The sequence below is a fragment of the Dendrobium catenatum genome, unplaced genomic scaffold, assembly GCF_001605985.2.
Source record: "Dendrobium catenatum unplaced genomic scaffold, ASM160598v2 fragScaff_scaffold_1260, whole genome shotgun sequence".
Lineage (NCBI taxonomy): Eukaryota > Viridiplantae > Streptophyta > Magnoliopsida > Asparagales > Orchidaceae > Dendrobium > Dendrobium catenatum.
This window is the reverse complement of record NW_021319722.1, coordinates 411556-420073: the sequence shown is the minus strand read 5'-3', so window position 1 is coordinate 420073 and position 8518 is coordinate 411556.

The window sequence follows — 8518 nt, the reverse complement described above, 5'->3', positions numbered from 1 at the left end:
ATTTAAATTTATGTATAAAAACTTCTTTATGAAATTGGTAGGAAAAATGTATTCTGAAAAGAGTTTAAAAGCAATGCACTACAATTTGATATGATAATCTGACATGTATGATATGCTGAAGTGATTGATAAAAACTTAGAATTGACATGTTATATTAATCTTATTGACATGATGTACTGTACTGATAGTGCATTCATAGAAAATGATCGATATACTAATTGATATCAAATATATATGATATGATAACCCAATGTGATACCTTCAAGATTCTCTGATTCGCTGATGAGAGTCATAAGGAGATGAAGACTAATTGGGCGTGATAAGAAGTTAGGGCAACTATCACATGATTCAAGGGGCGTTATAAAGAGTACACTTATTGGGAGTTTTAAGGGACGATTAATTGGGAGTTATAAGTGTATGAGAAATATATAAGATACCATCATCTTAACATCTAATAGGATATTAATTATTAATATTGATAATGATTACTGACACTGGTCACTATTACTAATACTTATTATTGATATAATTATAATAACCAACGCTTAATGAATACTGCTGCTGATTGCTCATATTGTTACTCTTTTGCTTTTGATGATTTTGATTTCTATAAATTTTATCTTTTCTAAATCTACAAAAAATATATTATCTCTTGCTTTCACTACGTATATTTTGATATATTATAGATTTGATCATTATGAATAATATGATATGATTTTATTGTATTTTCACTATTTAAATTTATGTATGATGTAATACAATAAGATGTTATGTGATCATATAATATGTACAACTAACATATATTTATATAATATAGATTTTCTTATATAATTCAAAGCATATTATTTCTGTTTTTATAATTACATTGATTTTAGTAGTAAGATTTTGGCTACTTGCTAGGTTATATGCTCATTACATGATTTTTATAAATTTTCAGGAAAGGGTAAAGATCATGTGACATGAGGCACTAGACAATATCTTTAGTTTCCTTTTAGTACTTATAGTTTCTTTTTTATAAATTTTGGCTACTTGCTAGGTTAAATGCTCATTACAAGATATATTTATAGTGATGTAGCTAGTCTTTTATGACATTATTATTATATACATGACATTTTAGATTTGTAATAATTATATGTAATAATGAATATAAATATAATTATATTTCTTTTTGTTATTTATATAAAATTGGTAACCTCTAATTCAATTTCTAAAATAAAAAAAAAAATCTTCCAAATTTAAGTTCTGGGGTGTGACAAAGGTTGTTAATAAAAAAACTTCATGAGAGCAAGTGGTTGAAGTAGTCTCCACTCATTCGAAATCCTGAGAAGGTAAAAGCCTTAGAAGGTTCATGATTATTCAAAAGCCTTTAAAGGTAAAGACATGAGAATGAACATATATATATATAATCACAGAAGGCAAAAGCTTGAAAATGTAAATGTACATCTAAAATCTCAAGAGGAACAACCCTCAAAAGGTATATGATTATTCAAAAATCTTAGAAGGCTAAAAGCCTCAAAAGATACATATACAAAAAATTTTAGAAAGCTAACACCCTCAAAAGATCGAGGAATATCAACAAACTTTTAAAGGCAAATGCATCAAAAGGAACATGTGTACATAAAATCTTAGAAGGGAAAATCCTCAAGATATATATATACATCTAAAACTTTAGAAAACATATGACTCATAAAGTATAATATTATTAAAAAATCTCAAATGAAAAAAGCCTTAAAAGATATATATTTCTTCGATTCATCAAAAACCTTAGAATTAACTACAAAAGGAACAAATTCCTCTAATATAGTTGTTCTAACTAGGGGATAATTTTTTAAAGTATATATATATCCAAAATACATAAAGAACTTATATTTTTCTAGGAGACAAGTTCATAATTTAAAATTATTCTTACAAGAAGATAGACAATTTATTACTTCAAATAAATTAAAAGAAAACATCAAGCTCATATAAACATTTCAAAGTCATATACAATATTATAATTATACATCTGATTTAAACATGTAGTCTTCTTTATCTAATAGAAGGATTTAAATATAAAATTTTATGAATTGAAAACTTTTATCAACATTATATATATATCCAACATTATAATAATTTGCAATGATAGCCTCCCTATCAAGAGAACATTTAGAGCTTTAAAATACGATAAAAAATCTCTCAAAATTAAGATAGTTGTCATTCTTTCAAGATAAAGATGAAAGCTCAACCTTCAAGATAGAAATCTTGAGTATCACTTGCATCTCTTCATGAAGAATAAATTATTCTTCACAAAGAGGGGCACTATAGCTTGAAAGGGGATACTTCATATCCAAGACAAAAGAATGTCTTTAACATAAGAAGAAGAAAAGAAAAAGAAAAGGGGAGTAATAGAAATTGTTTCTACACAAAGAGGGGAATGTCTCTAATGTAAGAGCAAATTTTACAAGAAGAAGAGAAAGTAGTGGAATATCTCTAATGTAAGAAGAATAAAAGAAAAAAAAGAGAAGGGGAGCAAGCACAAATTTTTCTACACAAATAAAGACACTATTGCTAGATAGGGGATACTGCTTATTAATTAAGATAATAAAATGTCTCTAATATAAGAAGAAGAGAAGAAAAAGAAAATAGTTGCAAGAGAAAATTCTTCTATAAAAAGTGGGGCGCTAGAGCTTGATAGGGGATAATGCTTATTTAAGATAGTAGAATGCCTCTAATAAAAGAAAAATAAAATAAGTAAAAGAAAAAAGGAGCAAGAAGATATTTCTCTACACAAAAAGGGGTACTAGAGCTTGATACGGAGCATATTAGTTAAAATACTCCTTAGGCATATGATATTTCTCTACACAAAAAGGGGTACTAGAGCTTGACGTCGATTAAAAGGGAGCAAGAGAAAATTATTCTACATAAAAAATGGCACTAGAGCTTGAAAGAGAATATCACATATTCAAGATAGTGGAATGTATCTAATGTAAGAAGAAGAAGAGAAGATGAAGAAAAGGGGGGCAAGAGAAAATTCTTTTACGCAGACATGGGCACTAGAACTTGATAGAGGATACTGCCTATTCAAGATAGTAGAATATATCTAATGTAAGAAGAAGTGGAAAAGACGAAGAGAAGAAGAGTAAGAGAAGATTGGAGAGGACAAGTGTTAAAAATTTCTCCTCCCATGAAGGGGTATTTATTATTAAAGGGGAAGAGAAGAGTTCCTAACTTTAAATGAGAGAGTTACAAAGAATTAAGGAAGATAATTACATGAATTTATGAAAAAGGGTTACATTAATTAATGGAGGGGAGTTACATGACTTTAAATAATAAAATCTCTCTCAAAATTAAATTATATATATATTTTTTCCAAAAAAAGGAAGGGAAGGAATTAAACGTCGACACCCATTTTCATACGCCAAAGTGTGCACGCAGGTCTGTGTGAGAGCAATCCATTGGTGGGTGGTCAACCAGCTATGGGCTCAAAGCGGTTAAGGCCCAATTTCAAGCTTGAGCATATCTATTCCAACATTATTTGAACCCCCTAGACCATTTTTTGATATTTTGGACTTATCTTTTGTACTTTTAGACCCAACAGAGCCTCTACACCCCTTTTTGAATAAATTAGAATATTTGGTGTGAAATTCTTCAATTATTTATTGATGATGCACCAACTTCATGAAAAGCTTAAATTATAGTTAAAGATGTTTTCCTTTGTTTACGACACTGAGGAGAGGTTCAAATTGACGTCCAGGGCGTGGTTAAGAATTGTAATTATCCTAAAATTATAGCTTTATATCGTAATGTTTTGGAAAGATTAGACATATATGTTCGGACTTCATGAGTTTCAAGTCCAAAAATTGAAGGCAAATGATATGTTACCAAAAATCTTCTTGATCAAGCACTGATCTTGAGGCACATTTGAACGGGAAAACTTTCAAAATTAAAATTGGGACCATCCAAACTCAGATCTCAGCAACATTATAGTCAAATTGAATGCCTCAACAAGGCAAATCTAATGACACCAAAATTAGCCCAATCTGAGTCCAAATTAATGGGCTCGAACCAAAGGACTGAAACACATTTAAAAGCTTCAAAGCATTAATTATGTAATAAAATAATCTTTAGATATGGTATTCTTATAGTCAAATCAAGCGGTTCGACAAGAAGGATCCAATGAGGCCAAGGTCACTTAATTCTAACATCGTTAAGACATTTAAATGCTTGACAAAAGCTCTATATTCGAAAGAATCAATATTGATCATTTCATGAAGCACTCTAACTTTGCCCTACATTTTCTCTATATTTATGGAGCATGCTACTCCCAAAAACCTATAAGTAGACCTTCACTTTTCACATGAGAAGAGAGAAAGTAGGAGAAATAGAGCTATAGAGAGAAATTTCTTGCATTTTCTAGTAATTGTCGTCAACAATCACGATATGCTATCATTGCCGACAATCATCATCGCCACTGACGACTGGCATTAGAAATCACTACCATCTCCAGAACATTGACAAGATTTGACCTTATTGTTGGGTATTTTTGTTCGTGCACATCTATTTCTATAATTCATATTGGAAAAATTAAGCTCTGTTGTTGGTTATAGATTGTCCTTCTGTGGACACTTGAGCTTTATACTCTCCCTCTTTTTCAACAATGAAGAAATAAAGATCTTTGTATCACTTGTTGTATAGTGGATTTTAAGATTGGGTCAAGCCTCATGATTTTTTTCTTTTTCGGGTTTTCTACGTAAAAAATTATCTAGTCCTATTACTTTCATTTGTACGTGTCGAATCTTTGTACACTGCTAAGACGTAAAGCACACATTCCACTGACTCAGGTTTTCTATCATGCAACCAAACCTAAACTTTATAGTTGGCAAAATATAAATTTTTTAATCAAAATGAGTTATTGGGTCACTTTTGGATCATTTGGGTTACCATTGGGTAATGTTTGTATCCACCTTTTTGACCCATTTATTAAAAGGGTTGGGTTCAAATTGATTAGATTAAAATCAGATCAATTTATGTTTGATTCAAATCCAATCTATTAACTCGTTTTGACACACCTACTCTTTAAGAGGGTCTCCATGCATACTATTTCACCCATGAACTAAAAAAATAAAAATAAAAAATAAAAATTAAATAAAGAAAGGCAATTAAAGACCATTTATGTTCACCGTATACAAAGAATCATTCTCCATGCAATTTCCATAGTTGACAAGTGGCCTTCGTAGGTCTTTATTTATTTATTTATTTTTGGTTTTTATAATATATGGAGCAATATCGATCTACCCACCTGAATTCACCCGGTCATAAATAAAACTAATTAATCTGAACATCTTTGACCGCCTAAGGAAGGAAATAATAACCATTATTGAATAATATTCGAAGCAAAATCTGATGAAATCAATATGCCATCTTCATAATTACTGTTAGTTTTGTCCAAATACAAATAGTTTCTTGTTAGCTATGACCAGACAATGAGATTCACATACTTAAGCTCTTTTGTATGGCTGGCAAGTATTGGAATTTTTCAGCCGTTTGTAGAGATTGAATGAGAGAAAAAGAAGATGGTGGAGACATTTTAGCTCAGGATAAATTTTTTAAAAATTTAATTTTGGGTGGAAATTATTTTTTTTATATTAATAAGGAAGCTATTAGTACTTTAGGAGAATTTTTTTATATAATTTATAATATAAAAATCAGCCGTTTGTAGAGTTTGAATGAGAGCAGAAGAAGATGGTGGAGACATTTTAGCTCAGGATAAATTTTTTAAAAATTTAATTTTGGGTGGAAATTATTTTTTTTTTTATATTAATAAGGAAGCTAATAGTACTTTAGAAGATTTTTTTTATATAATTTATAATATAAAAATAATTATAATAACATGTATTTTATTATTATTTTTTCATAGTTTAATGTCAAAAAAACTTTAGCTTTGTTTGGGATAGTTTTTTTGTTCCTTCTAAAACGTCTTTTTAGTACAAAAATTTATGTTAAAAAGTAGGAAAAAATTGTCCCAAGTGAAGCCTTTGGCTTGGTTTGGAATTTTTTATTGCCTTGCTTTTCATGTCGCAATTAAAATTTTAAGTAGGCCACTATTTCTATTTTTAAAAACTGTTTTATGCTAGGAAGTTGTTTCCTCTACCAACATTCAAAAGAATTATTTTCTTCATAGCAGTTTTATAATCAACTATAGGAGTGTTAATATTTGACGTGCACGATAAGAAAATCCGACCCGACATTGACCCCGACCCGAAAATTTTGGGTTCGGATCAACCCATTTGAAAAACGGGTCGGGTTCGGGTCTAAAATTCTGATCCAATTAAAAATTTGGATCGGGTTCGGATCAACTCGAAGTGACCCACACTCCGCACTTCGTTGTCTAGTCATCCGCACTCCACACTCCTTTCCTAACCCACACAATCGCACTTTGCTCGTCCGCATGTAGCACACCAATTACACCCGCACGGAGCACCCGTATGCGCTACTGCGCTAGCCCGCACGGTGCGGGATTTCATTTCAGTTGGCGAGATTCTTCAATTTTACAAAATCCTAAATCCCTTCGTGTGGGATTTCGTTTTAGTTCCATTTACCGAAGAAGCCTACTTGATTAATAAACGGGTTGGCGGTTTGTGTTGGGTTGGCGGTTTGTGTTGGGTTGACTCGGATCCAATCAAGGTCAGATTCGGGTCAAGATCTGTCACCTATTTTTCTAATCGGATTGGTTTCGGGTCCCAAGTGAAGCCTTTGGCTTGGTTTGGAATTTTTTATTGCCTTGCTTTTCATGTCGCAATTAAAATTTTAAGTAGGCCACTATTTCTATTTTTAAAAATTGTTTTATGCTAGGAAGTTGTTTCCTCTACCAACATTCAAAAGAATTAATTTCTTCATAGCAGTTTTATAATCAACTATAGGAGTGTCAATATTTGACGTGCACGATCTGAAAATCCGACCGGACACTGACCCCGACCAAAAAATTTTGGGTTCGGATCAACCCAATTAAAAAACGGGTCGGGTTCGGGTCAAAAATTTTGACCCGATTAAAAATTTGGATCGGGTTCGGATCAACCCGAAGTGACCCACACTCCGCACTCTACCGTCTAGTCGTCCGCACTCCGTACTCCTCTTCTGACCCGCACAACCGCACTCCGCTCGTCCACACACAGCACACCAGTCACGCCCGCACGGAGCGCCTGTATGCGCTACTGTGCTAGCCCGCATGGTGCGGGATTTCGTTTTAGTTGGTAGGATTCTTCAATTTCTCAAAATCCTAAATCCCTTCGCATGGGATTTCATTTCAGTTCCATTTATCGAGAAGCCAACTTGATTGATAAACGGGTTGGCGGGTTGTGTTGGGTTGACTCAGATTCAATTGAGGCCAGGTTCAGGGTAAGGTATGTGACCTGTTTTCTTAATCGGGTTGGGTTCAGATTTGATCAAATGATACATAGTGGGTCATTTTTGAATTGGACCCAAAATCCTACCCAAAAACCCTATTTTGTTACCGTTATCCCAAACGAATCTTAGTAAGAGATGACCCCTCCACCAATTATTTTGCAAGACGGGCAAATCTTCACTCCTGAAGTCACAGTTAGAATTATAAGTAACTAATTTAGATTTATTTTTTTTATTTTTCTTATATCAAGTCAAAGTCATGCCCTTCTCTCTCTCTCTCTCTCTCTCATTGTAAGTCATTCCCCCTCCAAATCTCCATTGCCAACTGCTTATAACATACAAAGCAGAAAGAGAAAAAGAGGAGAAGAAGAAGGCGGCGGCGGCGACTTTAGAAGAAGAAGATTAAAGCATAAGAAGAGAAAGGCTCAAGAAGTTGAAGACGGCTTAAGAAGTTAAGAATATAAACAAGTCTTTTTAAGGGAAGTGATGGGTGGAAAGAAAATAAAGCTAATGGTGGAAGCCATCGCTATGCTTCTCTTCCTTATTTTCTCATTGCAGCTTTCTTCATCAATGGCAACAAGTCGACCGTTAGAAGAAAAGCTAGGGTTTCAAAAGCAAGCTAATTTGTTTCTTATATCACTTCCTCGAGGGCCAACAGCGCCATCAGGACCATCGTGCCAGACACACGGGCTTACTGGCTGTCCGCCGGCGGGGCCATGGCGATGAATTCTGCTATATATTGCTCAAATGAGTTTGGTATGCTTCATTTTTTTGTAGAAATAACAGACATTCTTACTCTATAAAGAATTTTGTATTAAAAATCTTTATAAAGGATTCTCTCTACATCATTGTTTTGCATTGAGATTAATGCTTCGTTTGGTAAAGCCTTAGACGGCTGTATTTTTTTTTTTTGCTTTCAAAAAAAATGTTTGCTAATAAAAAGTTTGACAAATCAATAAAAAAACCGTCCCAAACACATCCTAAATGCTATACATCTTATTTCAAAGAAATGTTGAATGTCAAAGCACAATTTGATGTAGTTGATCAGATTTCATCTTGGGCTAACAAATTATAAGATTCTTAATAACTGAACTAAATAGCACCCCACCACATGTTCTATAAGAGGAACATAACTTAT